This window comes from Piliocolobus tephrosceles, chromosome 6, assembly GCF_002776525.5.
Source record: "Piliocolobus tephrosceles isolate RC106 chromosome 6, ASM277652v3, whole genome shotgun sequence".
Classification (NCBI taxonomy): domain Eukaryota; kingdom Metazoa; phylum Chordata; class Mammalia; order Primates; family Cercopithecidae; genus Piliocolobus; species Piliocolobus tephrosceles.
In genome coordinates, this window is record NC_045439.1 from 4,744,852 (window position 1) to 4,759,087 (window position 14,236).

The 14,236-nt window shown below is 41.9% G+C and overlaps 1 long non-coding RNA gene across 1 annotated transcript; it reads right to left on the bottom strand.

The window, feature by feature from the left end:
• Positions 1–1,018: 1,018 nt before the first annotated feature.
• Positions 1,019–3,542, bottom strand: LOC113225027. The gene is made up of 2 exons (XR_003309639.1): positions 1,556–3,542; positions 1,019–1,483 (listed from the first exon to the last, which is right to left on the bottom strand). It is a non-coding gene; the product is annotated as an uncharacterized LOC113225027 (long non-coding RNA).
• Positions 3,543–14,236: the final 10,694 nt, after the last annotated feature.

Sequence of the window (14,236 nt, forward strand, 5' to 3'; positions counted from 1 at the left end):
AGGGTGGGCAAAAGCTGGGAGCGTGCACTCTACGATAAGGACTAGGAAAGTTACCTCTTGGTCAAGTCTCAAATCTTAAACCCATGATCTTGGCCTTTCAAAACTGTTCTAGCCAGTTAAGTGGCTAAAATCATAGTAGTAACTTCTAAGACACAGAAAGATAGTAATGCACAGATTCTATTACCAGTATGTGTCTCCCACTTTTAAGGCTATGACTTCTTTATATTTTTAAAATAAGTAATACATTCATCAAGACACACACACACACACACACACACACACACACACACACACGCGGTGAAAACCCTCTTATCCTATTTCTCTGCCAAAAGTATCACTTTCAGTTTCTTCTGTATCTCTTGAGTTTCATCCTGGAACCAAAACAAATTTATTCTTAGCCCAACTTCCCCTTGTGTAGTGACGAAGATGATGGCACGAGACACCGCTGCTATGTCCTGCCTTCCACTTAACTGCTCTCTGCTGCTCTCCTTTCATCAGTCATAAAGGGATGCTACTTATTTGATATGCACCCTTTTCCAGGATTTCTCTCACCACAGTGTGACAACCACCCCCAACACATACCCCAGCAGGCGAAATCATCCCATCTTCCCAACTGCATCCCAGTACCACCAATTAGTAACTTCAGTTAATGCACTGCTTCTCCTGGGAGGCCTTGCTGGGCCCCCCAGGGCCTGCTCTCTCCTGAAGCCAGCACAGACATGTACCCACAGCACCTATAACACGACCAGTTCTTAGCACTAAGCACAGAGCCAACTGCCAAGTGGGTGATTTCTACATATTAGTGAGTGAATGAAATACAGCTTTAGGTGGACACAGGGCAGAAAGCCAAAACTAAATTTTGTTCTCTTCTGTGTTAGGTATCATGTTGTCCTTCCATTTGAAATGAACTCAGAAATTTTTTTAGTCTTAATTTTAACCTTGTTTGGCACAACAAAGGACACAGGGTCACCAACACTTAAATTAGCAACAGGACATACGCAGAGTCAAAAGCAAAGAATGAGGAAGGAAATCTCTGCAGAGCTTTACTAAAATCAGGAACATGCATGCGGAGGTTTTCTTTTCACTACAATGTAAACATCACTTCAATTGTATACATCAAGAAATATTTCTTGATGCTTTCCTACTGTTTCCCCGTAGACAAATGTTTACACTAAAACACAGCCAGTTTTCGGATGAATGCCTCTCTCCCCCACCCTGCAAGAACTCCACGCTCTATCATTACCAATAAAAAGGATATATCTAATTTTGTACTGAATCCTAAGAATTACTCATTAAGAATCTTTACCAATAGTAAGTTTATGTTTAGCACGAAAATACCCTTGCCAGCGAGGTGTAAAATGCAGCTTGAACATGAATCTCTCGGGATGTGTGAGCTCCTAAAATCAAGTGGAAAGTCAGTCCTGGAGTCTGTTTCTTCAACAGGAGTTCTGGGGCTGTGCCACGGAACAGGTGGGCACTGTGTCTAGTGAGACAATGTAAGGCTCAGATAAGTTAATTTCACCCATAGCCACAAACCCTTAAAGTACAGTCTTACCTTCGTGACCCAGAATCTGCATCTCTTGTTTTTCTAGATGACACCATAAGATCAACTAACCTGGTTTCAGCTGCACTGCACTCTACACCACCGTAAAAAGCTGAGAGCAGAAAGTACCGTGTAGATAGATCCCTGTGATAAAGAAACCTGCAAGAGCAGGCTCAGGGTAGCATGCTCCGAGAGGGGTGAGCCCAGAACCGTGAGTCAGAAAACCCAAGTGCTGGTTCGGTATCTGGTCTCTGTCACCAGCTCCTTCTTGGACCTCAGGCAAGTTGGAGAACCTCTCTGCTTTGGTTTCCACCACTGTCAAAGTAGGACTAACCATACGTGTTTACTGTCTCATAGGAAAGAGGGCGACGGCTAATGAACCCTTTCGCGAGGAGCTTTGAAGATGAAAAAGGTTCCAGGGTGTTAATGACAAACAATAACAGCCTCTCTATTCTCATTTGGGTATCTATCATGCTGTGGGGGAGGGGGTCCCGAATTACTCCGAGTAAATTGGTCTTCTAGGATTATTTTTCTTATGGCTAAACTATTTTGAAAAACCCTAGAAGAGATGAATGATGTTGTAACGCTTGGAATACCGGATAATACAAAAGAAATCAAACATTGGTGGCTGATGCTTTAATTTCACTGGCCTGAACTGCTCTGCCTGGGTTCTGCGGCACTGCTCGCTGGCATAAATCTTGACAATAAATATTTACATCAGCAGCATGTGTTAGTTACTATGGATGCCATAGCTAAGGCTATTAGCTTGGCTGATAAGTCCCCATTTCCTGCCAAAGAACTCTTTACCGAACATGCTTCTTAAACTTTGCTTTATTTTTAAAAAAACATTTAAATGTGAAGTAGTGTTCAAAATTATTTTAGGGGTTCCAAGTTTAGTTTACATTTCACTTAAGGGCTCTCCTCCGTTTTACAAATAAAGGGTGAAAAGGCTCAAATAAGCAAATGTCTTAGCCCGTATGTTACACTAAACAAGACTATAAGACTGAACTGGTCTTTGTAAGTTGATATTTGGTTTTACATAAACACGTGTGCATATACACAGCCCACCAAAAGATATTTTTCCAATCTATGTAGGCAGTATAATTTATGTTCATTTAATTGGATAATGCCAACTCACACAAAAATGTGACAATTCAAGATTAGTATTTTGAAAGTTAACATTTAAATGATGCATAAGATTTAAAAGTAAAAACATGCAGAGTTCATATCCACTGATATTAGACTATTTGAATGAGAAAAGTCAGTCCCCAAAAAGTTTACATGTCTTCAAAAGGTCGGTTTCAATATCTGACAGCCTCATCCGGGATATAAATGAGAAAATAAGACTGGGGTTCTTAAGGGAAGGAAGTAGGGAAGAGAGGAAGGGTAAGTAAAAAATTTCCCAAAATCACAACTTTAACGTTGGCTTAAATTTAAATGTTGTTTAAGGTAAGTCATAAAAACACTTATCAACATAACGTCATTTGTGACTTTGTGTAAAAAGAAAAAGTATCTGAATTTATTAGATTCTTTAAAACACCCTACCCATTGGACAGTCATTTAAGGTTTCTCCTGGCAGAGCATTTCTCTTAACTAAGAATAATATAAAAGGAGAAATATTTTTGTTCATGTTTTCATCTTCGGGGGATTAGATCGAAACACCAATCACAGTCCCTTTCTTCCAATTCCCTTGAAAATAAGTAATTTAATCAAATGCATTTTTAATGTAACTTATTTGGAGATTCAGGAAAGTATGGTGACTTAATCAAGAACCTCAGTAACTAGTGACACTATTAGGCCTTAACCCTGGCTCTGATAGCGCCAGATTCCTGTATGATTTGATGTAATCATTTAGGAAGGGATGTGGGGAGGGGGCGGGGGGGGGGGGGGGAGTGGTGGTGGTGGGGTCATTAAATTAATAAGACCTCCATGTTTTCAACATCTAGTAAAATACTTTCAACAGCATCAATGGTGTTCTCTAAAGGGAAACATCTCCTCAGAACCACTTGCCGCCGCCTCCTAGATGCCTAGCTAGTCTGAAAGTTTAAGCCAAATTCACAGAAAAACATGCGAGACCACATTAAGCATTCATGCAACGTATGTATACACAGTACAACACAAGATATACGACATAACACCAGGTCGGAGCATTATGAACCGAGAGGGCTAACAAGATACTAAAAATGTATAAAAGGTTTTTGTTACTAAAACTGCTCTTATGTCAATTTTTTAAAGAGATGAAACAAAAAATGCTATATACTCTGTGAATAAATATATATTTATATTATTTATGTGGATATATACACACACACACACCCCCCACCCCACAGGGAGAAAATGGTCTGGAATGACATACAGCAAACTCCAAGTAGCAGTCACTTTGAGATGTGGGGATGGTAGACCTATCTCAGGGGACAAGGTTAGGGAAAATTTCAGTTTTATTTGCAATGAAGAAAAAACGTAAAGGTGGTTGTATTCACATTTTTTTTTTGAGACGGAGTCTCGCTCTGTGGCCCAGGCTGGAGTGCAGTGGCCGGATCTCAGCTCACAACAAGCTCCGCCTCCCGGGTTTACGCCATTCTCCTGCCTCAGCCTCCCGAGTAGCTGGGACTACAGGCGCCCGCCTCCTTGCCCGGCTAATTTTTTGTATTTTTAATAGAGACGGGGTTTCACCGTGTTAGCCAGGATGGTCTCGATCTCCTGACCTTGTGATCCGCCCGTCTCGGCCTCCCAAAGTGCTGGGATTACAGGCTTGAGCCACCGCGCCCGGCCTGTATTCACATATTAACTGATGACTTGAAAATGGCTTTAAAAAAAAGATTTGAAGGACACAGAAGGAAACCGACCAAGGCAAGAGGAAGGACCAGGGTTGGGTTAGGTGGGCTCCGGATGCTCTCGGCTCTCATGGTCCCAGAGACCAATTTAGATGATTCTGCTGATTACTTATTATATTTTTGTTTTTCTAGAGAAAAGAGGGAAAAAACCAAGCAGGCTTGGTAAAAACAGGGTAAGGGTCACATCCAGCCCATTCTAGAAAAATTTCCTAGGCCAAGAGTTTTCCATTTTTTTGGTGTCAAGACCTATTTACGTTCTTAGAAAGTATGGCGAATCCTAAAGAGCTTTGATTATGGGGGTTACATCCATTGATATTGACCATATTTGAAAATTTAAAAAATATTTACTTATTCACTTAAATTAGCAATAGGTTCACTTCATGTTAAGTAACATTTTATGAAAATAACCTTATTTTCAAAAAGAAACCAGCGAGAAAATGGTCCTGTTGTACATTTTTGCATGGATCTTCAATACTCAACAGAAGACAGGCGGATCTGCCGACGTGCTTCTGTGTTCAATTTGCTGTGATATGCTATTTTGGTTCAAGTGTATGTAAAGAAACACCCCAGGCTCAGACAGACATGTCTGGTGGGAAAAGGGAGGTTTCAATAGCTTCTCAAAAAATTGCCGATGTTTTTCTTTGCCTACGCTAAAATTCAACAAGTGATAGTTCCTTAAAGATTAGTTGCAATGAGGAATCTGAAACTGTATTGATGAACCCGTCAGTTACATTAACATGCGGCAGTATCTCTTACATTTGGGCAGCTCTTCGCCCACGCTTGTTTGTAGCATCGTTTGTTGGTCACTGAGAGCACACTGCTGCACGTATTGTGCGGCCTCCCACCGTATACATCAAGAAACTCCACCTGCTAATGTCGCCACCCCTCTCAGCAGAAGAGTCTGTGGCACTGGGAGCTGCCACACTTAACACTGGCAGATAAAAGTTCTCCAAAGTTCAAATTTTTCTTGAAAGCTCAAATTTTAACATGGGCCAAAAACAGTGGTGCAGTTGTTTTCCCCTGCATTGGTAAGCTCACTTCATAGATTTTCTAGAAAATATCAGCCAAATATTTAAGTCTTAATATCTACCGTTTGTCTGCTTTTTGTTCTGCCAAGTAAAAACGATTTTACATCACTGTTCTCATAATTTATAAGTTCCTGGAAAAAGTGGCTATTTTGGCTCATAACTCACACATCAGCACGGGTGCTTTTCTTCGAGACGGCCATCACACTCCAGCAGGCTATAAGGGCTTTATGTGAACTCTGCATTTCGTCACGCAAAATCAAAAAGGAGGCTGGCTGCAGTGGCTCACACCTCTAATCCCAGCACTGTGGGAGGCCAAAGCAGGAGGATCATTTGAGCCCAGGAGTTTGAGACCAGCCTGAGCAACATAGTGAGACCCCAGCTCTACCAAAAAAAAAAAAAAAAGTTGGGTGTGGTGGTGCTTCTTTGTAGCCCTAGCTACTCAGGAGGCTGAGGCGGGAGAAGTGCTCGAGCTGGAGAGGTTGAGGCTGCAGTGAGCTGTGACTGCGCCACCGCACTCCAGCCTGGGCAACAAAAAAACCTAACCAAAACAAACCCAAACAAAAACAAAAGTGAAAAGGTATACAGAAGAGTTGAGACTTAAAAAACTAGTAACTTCATGCTTCATCAAGGACATCCTTGGATCAGACTGGCGTGCTGCTAGCTGAACACCGCTGTCCTGCTTGATGAAAGAAAGGCGCCATGCTACTGGCCATTGCCTTTGCACCACCAGGGCAAACGTCCACACGGCAAAAGAGGTAAATCAGATCTTGGTAATCTTACGAGACAGTTATGGCCTTGCAAACTCCCTGGAAAGCAGCTCTGTGACCCCAGGGGCCATGGGCTGCCTAGAGTGAACACTGCTCCATGCAAAGCCTTCAGAGTTCCAAGAGAATGATTAACCAATGCTACCCGCCTTTGAGAAGTCTGACCAACTACATAAAGCTGGGGAAAAAAAAAAACAAAACCAACAACCCATTCCTAATTATACATGGGCAGAAACTGTCTACAAATGTGAACACACATATACAGACACCCTCACCGCCCACCTCCTCCTTGAAGTCCACAAAGAATAAAGAACCAGCAACTTAGGAAGAAGTGGAGGTGGTTCTCTAGGGCTTTAGGGTTCTTCGGGACTTGTTCCCTAGAGTGGAACATTACTGTTTTCTCAAGTTATACGTTAAAATACCATAATTAGAACACATTGCTCGTGAGCAACACAACCAGCAGATAAAAATCCATGTGTATTATAACGAGGTCACAAACGTCGATGACAAAGAAACTGAAAAAACCTAATCAAACACTGTTAACAGTTCAAATTCTACTGAAAACACCAAAATATCAACATTTAAAAACAGTAAGATACAAGGTTATAGTTGGGATCCCACTTATTTCAACTATTATTTAATTAAAGCAACATCTGCACTTAAAAACAACTAAAGGGAAATGACATGTAAAGTCACCCTATTTGAGATTAACCACAGATATCTGTAACTTTTTTTTTTTTTTTTTTTTTGAGACAGAGTCTCACTCCGTCACCCAGGCTGGTGTGCAGTGGCGTGATCTCGGCTCAGTGCAACCTCAGCCTCCCAGGTTTAAGTGATTCTCCTGCCTCAACCTCCCGAGTAGCTGGGATTACAGGCACTCGCCACCACGCTGGCTAATTTTTATATTTTTAGTAGAAATGGGGTTTCACCACGTTGGCCAGGCTGGTCTTGAACTCCCTACCTCAGGTGATCTGCCCACCTTGGCCTCCCAAAGTGCAGGTATTACAGGTGTGAGGCACTGCGACTGTAACACTAACTTTTAAATATGAAATTTCTTATGAATGTGATACTGAAACTCTTTTCTTCTAAAGATGAGGAGGGGAGATGTATATAAATGCCAATTTCTTATTTTACTCTAGACTTCACGGACTGGAGCACAAGAACAGAAAGACTGAATAGGGAGCACTAAGTAGACTCTGAACCGAGGCTGTGGACATGTGCTTAGGACCATCTTAGTAGGTAACTATACACAACCTATAAGCAGAACACAGTGCAAACTCCAGAGGTACTGATGACACTAATTTCTTCCAAATGGTGAAATGCCAAGCAAACTGCAAGAGATGAAAAGGCTGGGTAAAAGAGAGAGTGACAGAGAGACAGATGAGCTTTGAGATGAACAAATACAGATAATACAGCTGGAGAAAAAGAAAACAGATCATGGCTAAGTGGCGGGGCTCTGGAGTACCACATACGACCTACGAAAGAGGTAACCACAGACACCACAAACACTGAGGCTCACGACACTCCAGGCGCCATTTTAAGCTCTTTACGTGCATTCACTTAACTTTCAAAAAACCCCAAAGAGGTAGCTTGTATTATTATTCCCATTTCACGTTCCATTTCTAGAAACAGAGAGTGAGTCACGTGCCCTGGACAGTTGAGCCTGCCTGGGGTGGGCGGCGTGGGGGGTGGTGGTGATCTGACCCTGGCATGTGGCTCCAGGTCCCACCCTTAACCACCAAACACCCTGCCTGTTACAGCGTGGAGGAAGCTTTGGTTTTACCTTATCTTCCGGTGTGCCTTAAAGGCAGTTACACTCCAAAAGACCAATAAAAATGGCAATAAACATCAAAAATGGTGATGCACCCCAAAAACACTGTTTGGTAAGATGGTGTGGTGGTCTGTGCAGCTACCGTGAGTTATAACCAGAGGACCAACACTGGCTGGCAAAGACTCAAACATAAAAGGCCACTGCTCATGGCTTAGGAAACAGTAGCTAAGTTATTACATTTCCTTTGTACATTGTTTCCAAAGCAGAATCTTTTTAAAGATATTTCCTTCACCAGTGAATATTGAAATGATAAGAGAGTGAAACAGCCTTATTTTTAAAAAATATATTTCTCGTCCTGGGGCAGTGGCTCACGCCTGTAATCCCAGCACTTTGGGAGGCCGAGGTGGGTGGAACACGAGGTCAGGAGATCGAGACCATCCTGGCCAACATGGTGAAACCCTGTCTCTATTAAAATACAAAATACTAGCCAGGCGTGGTGGTGCACGCCTGTAGTCCTAGCTACTTGGGAGACTGAGGCAGTGGAATCGCTTGAACCCAGGAGGCGGAGGTTGCAGTGAGCTGAGATTGCACCACTACACTCCAGCCTGGCGACAGAGCAAGACTCCATCTCAAAAAAATATATATATAATATATATATACTTATATATAAATTATATATAACATATACTTACATATAAATTATATATAACATATACTTATATATAATTTATATATAAAATATATACACAATTTATATATTCTATATGAAATATACATTTATATATTTCTATATATAAAAATCTATTTCTATATATTATATATAATTTATATTTCTATATATAAAATATATATTTATCTAGAACATTATGAAAAAGTTAAAATCTCCATAGAATTTCAATGAATACTTGTATATTGTATATCCACTCGCCTAGATTCAACAACTGTTCATGCTTTGACATATTTGCTTTTTACCCACTTTTCTCTTTATCATTTCAAGTTGCAGAGATCATGATCCTTCACTTATTACTACTTCATTCTGCATTCCCTAAGAATAAAAAAAGTCCCTTACAAAATTTGGACACCTTTTCACACCAAGAAAGTTTGCAGTAATTCCACACCTCCAACGTCATTCCGCACTCCCTTTTCTCCAGCTGCCTTCAAAATGTCTCTAATAGGTTTGATTTTACACTTTTTAGAACAAGGATCTAATCTAGATTCACTCACTGTACCAAACTGTTGTATCTCTTCAGTCTTTTTTTCTTTTTTAAACTAGAAGAGTTTTTGATTTATGTGTAATTTAAGGGCCTAAAATAAAGCCAGACTTCTACCTGCTGTAGGAGCACTGGTTTGTCCCCATGCATTTTAGCCAGTGTCTTTTTTCCAAGATGTCAGTGAGAGAAATGATTTACCCCACGTTTAGAAGTTCTCCACTTGGCGGTCCTATTTCCAGTGTGACAGGGAGAGGAAACAGCGCCTGAGCAAGGCCCAGAGTGGAGTGGGCACCTGTGTCTGCTCTTTCAACCAGCCACCTTGTGTAAAGTCTGGCACCTTTTTGGTAGTCAGTCTTACTCTTAAACTTGGGTATAACGTCTGCTCAGCAGGTTTCTGCCTTGCAGCAAAAGCCATCTCTTATACGTTTTTCATTGAAATACATCAACTGTATAGAGGATTGAGAGAAAAATAAAGTACAGCTTTTTATGAGCTTTTCATTCCACTGATCAGGTATTTAGCTAAGAAATACACTAGATAGGCCAGGTGCAGTGGCTCATGCCTGTAATCCCAGAACTTTGGGAGGCTGAGGCGGGTGGATCACCTGAGCTCAGGAGTTCAAGAGCAGCCTGGCCATCATGGTGAAACCCTGTCTCTACTAAAAATACAAAAAATAGCCGGGCGTGGTGGCGGGCACCTGTAACCCCAGTTACTTGGGAGGCTGACGCAGGAGAATGGCTTGAACCTGGGAGGTAGAGGTTGCAGTGAGCCAAGATCGTGTCACTGCACCCCAGCCTGGGTGACAAAGCGAGACTCCATGTCAAAAAAGAAATAATAGTAGATAGCTATTTCCTGAGTGATCACTCAGAAATAACTTTTAATTTTCAATCCACTGACACTAACTGATGCTTCTACTCTAGGAATAATGCTCAGTGTCACCAGAGAACAAGTTCAACAGGACTGTCCTAAGGATACTCCTGATTTTGTGGAGGAGATAAGTCAACAATTACTAGCTGGCAGATTTGGTAAGTGAACTGGGACAGCAAGTAAGAAGATTATCAACCTTCTCCCTGCACACCAAGAACATACGCATGTAAACCTTTAACAAACTCCTATTCAACCCCGAAATGAGTTTTGAACTCCAGACACTCAAATATATTACCACTGTATAGAAAACAGTAAAAATCAAAAAGTACCTAGGAGGTAAGAGCGTCCACCAGCATCTCTCAACACTCTGATGTCTGCAGAGCAAAGAACATGAGCTTTGCTATCAGACTGACTGAGGCTCAAATTTTGTTTCACTACATTCTCGGTGGCCCTGGGCAAGCGGCTCCCTTTTTTTCTCCCAGGGGGGAAAAAAAAAGGCAGGGGCGTCAGTGAGTGGGGTAGGATTATAATGCCTCACAGTGCTGGCAGATTCAGAGAGAGAACAGAGGTACAGGGTTTCAGCCATGACCCAGCACACTGAAGGCACTCAATGCACGCTGCTTCTCTTCTGGGACAGCCACCAGCAGCAGCTTCGGGACTTCATACTCGGTGCTGCCAACAGCCCTGGACTGGGCCATCTAGGCTGGGTGACCTTGGGGAGGAGAAATACTAGGACTGTCCTGCTCACCTGCCAGGCAGGAGTGCCGGGAGGAAGAAGTACATGAGCGTTCATAACAGCTTGTCATAATTGGCAAAGTGCTGTAGGATCCGAAAAGAACCACCTTGCAATTTTATTTGACATGTGGAACCAAAAGTTAGGATGTATCCCAAACCACTTTGTCTTTGTGTTTCTGTCTATTCTTTTCCTGGGTTTAAAAACACACATCCTATTCTTGACTAATAACCTTACCTTTATTTTTCTTTCATTTCTCTACACAACATACTTTAATGAAAAAATTTTAGAAGATAGCTTTTGCTGCAAGGCAAAACCTCCTGAGCAGACATCAGATCCAAGTTGAATGGTAAGTTTCTGTTTTTGTCTCTGAGATTGAGAGCGTATGGATAAGGGAGGTGGATGAGAGTGTGTTTGAGCATAAATGTGCGTGTGTGTTTAACGAACAAAAAGGTGTACAGACTTTACACAAACATACCCACTCGTTTCGTCAGAGAGTTATCTGTTACTTTGGTTACCTTCCATACCACCAGGAATACAGAAGAAACAACTTTACATATAGGAAACAGGATTGGACACAGGGTAAGATACAGGTTTAAGGTTAAGGCTGTATTTCTATAAGGTCACTTTGCAGAGAGCTACAGTTACATAGTACATAGACGTTTATGAAGCAAAAATCTTGAGCTGAGGCACTGTTCAGAGAACCACAGGTTTAATCATTTGAAGAATCTGTTTAGTCATCATTCAAACATTTTTCCTTCCTCATTTTAGGGAATAAAGATAACAGGGGGCACCCATTCTCACTAGGACTTACTGACTTCACACCATGCAGGTGTGTTACTAATTTAGTAACCCATGTGCATTATGTATAATAGCTATTGTTATTATTATTAATGTAGGTTAAGTCACCAGATTTAGTGCAGCAGGAAATGAAAGCCATGGGGTTTGAGTTCTATGCTTGCTTCTTGCATGTTTTTAAATGAATTTTTATTGGAAAGGTGAAGACCTTCAACAAACTGGTGACTCAGGAAGTACTTGTGAGAAAATAAACTTTTCCATTAGACCTCCACTTCCCAAGAAAAAATGGGTTTCCATCAAAAGAATGATTTATTCTCCAACATCCCACCAGGCTGGAGCTACTCCTGAGTCTTTCAAACACAGACTCAACCACTGGATAAGTTTGCTAACGACTAGAACAAGATGAGGGCAGTTAATAACATGCTTGAAGCCCAGAATAAAGGCCAGCTGGAAAAGGCTCAAAATTGTGTGATTCCTCTCTGGCCATTACCATCTTTCTGGCTTGGCTGTCACCGCCTTAAACCTGGCTCCTGAAGTGAGCATGCGCTGCAGGGTGGGAAGCGGGCCCGCCCACCACGCCTCACAGCATCACAGCTGGCCCAGCTCCCCAGCATAGGGAGGAGGCACTAGACCGAAGGCCTGCAGGAAACACGCTTTCCTATCCTTAACAGGCAATTCCAAAAGTCAAAGAGCAGTCTAGAACAGGGTGGGTGAACTATGGCCCATGGGCCAAATCCAGCCTGTCACCTATTTGTCAATAAAGCTTTATTGGACCACAGTTATGTCTATTCATTTACTGTCTACGGCTGCTTTCACCCACAAAGCCAAAACTATTTACAATCTGGCCCTTTTCCAAAAAAAGTTGAACAATTCCAGTCTAGGACTGTGCTGTCCAATATCGTAGTCACTAGATATGTGTGTCCACTTACATTTACAATAACTACAGTTAAAAATTCACTTTCTCAGCTGTACATGTTAAGTGCTCAGCAGTCACAGTTGACCAGGGACTGCTGCAGAGGACAGCACAGAACATTTCCACCACAGCAGGCAGGTCTCCTGGACACAGCTGAGAGTAAGGATTGACGTCACCAAGCCACATTCACAGTCATCAAGTTCCAGGTGACTCTCCTTCTACAGACAGAAGGCCTTACACTAACCCTCAAAAATATGTCCCTTTCGCACTTGAACTTATTAGGATATGCAAATTCACCATTTTAATCGCAAACTCCAGACTACTTGGTAGACAGTAACGGTCAAAGCAATCGTGACAACAAATCAGGTGATCACTTTACTTGCTTCCTTGGTCCCCACCCCGGCGGATGGTAAACTGGGAAAGCTGGGCCATAGCCCCTGCTCATATCCACATTAGAACCCTGCCTGGCATGTGGTATGGATCAATCAATATTTGTAAAATGATTAAGAAATGAGCCCAAGGTACAAAACTGTTACACAAAAAGACACCACCAAGCCAAATAAATGATAAGGCATTGGGGAAAACACCACTATTGTGATCCTGTAGCAAAATGTTCTTCAAGCAGCCAACATTCCTATTTTAAAATGATTTTTTAAAAAAGATTCAAAACAAAACAACACAACAATCTGGGTTTGGATTCCGGCTCCACCACTTCTAGGCTGTGTAACCTTGCGTAAGTTATTTCTCCTTCAGTGGGAAAGACCCTCCTCCGCAAATAAACGGGAAGGACAGTGCATCCCTACCCCATCCGCGTGAGCAGGGGAGCCCAGGGCGCAGCCCTCCTGGGTTCCTTCTGCTCCCCGCATCACGACACCAGCCCCTGCTCTCCCGGGCACCCTGCCGGTGCGTTCTTGCTCTAGCCCTCTCGTGGCAGAGGCCCCTAGGCTGGGCCTCTCCATGTAACCATTCGCTCCTTTGGGACAGGGGCTGCGACTTAATCACTTCAATGATCCTCAGCACTTGGCACACAGGAGCTGCTCAATGGATGTTAAGCTAAGACTCTAAGGCCCAATAAATAAATCAAATTTTGCTAACTCTCACATTAACATGCTTGCTCCACAAAGTCTTTATGAGTAAGTCAAGCGCTCTTCAAATTTTGAAGTTAGAAATCACTCCCACTGTTTGAGTCAGAAATTAGTCTTAAGTCTCCAAAGGTTATCAAAAACCAAGTCTCTTTCAGGCTAATACATTTCAATACTTTTTCCCTCCACAATTATACAGCAAGCAACAAACCACCCAACCAACAGCACCAAATCCAAACTGGCCATAATAAGGTCTTGGAATTAAAAAAAAAAAAAAAAAGAAAGAAAAAGAAATGTGGTTCAAGATATAACATGACATGATTCTATTTCAGAATAAGTTCATAATTCAAAAACTGAGTAGTATATTAGGCATCAAATAAAAACCAGAAAACACAAACCAAAAAGATTTATGTTATTTATAAGTGGATACCTTAAAAGTATAAAAATTTACATTTTATATACAGTCAATTTATCTTACTGTTAACTAGTTCGTTTTTAAGAACTAACTTGGCCGGGTACAGTGGCTCTTACCTGTAATCCCAGCACTTTGGGAGGCTGAGGTGGGAGGATCGCTTGAGCCCAGGAATTCAAGACCAACCTGGGCAACATGGCGAAACCCCATCTCTACAAAAAATATTTAAAAATTAGCTGGGCATGGTGGTGCGTGCCTGAAGTCTCAGCTACTCAGGAAACT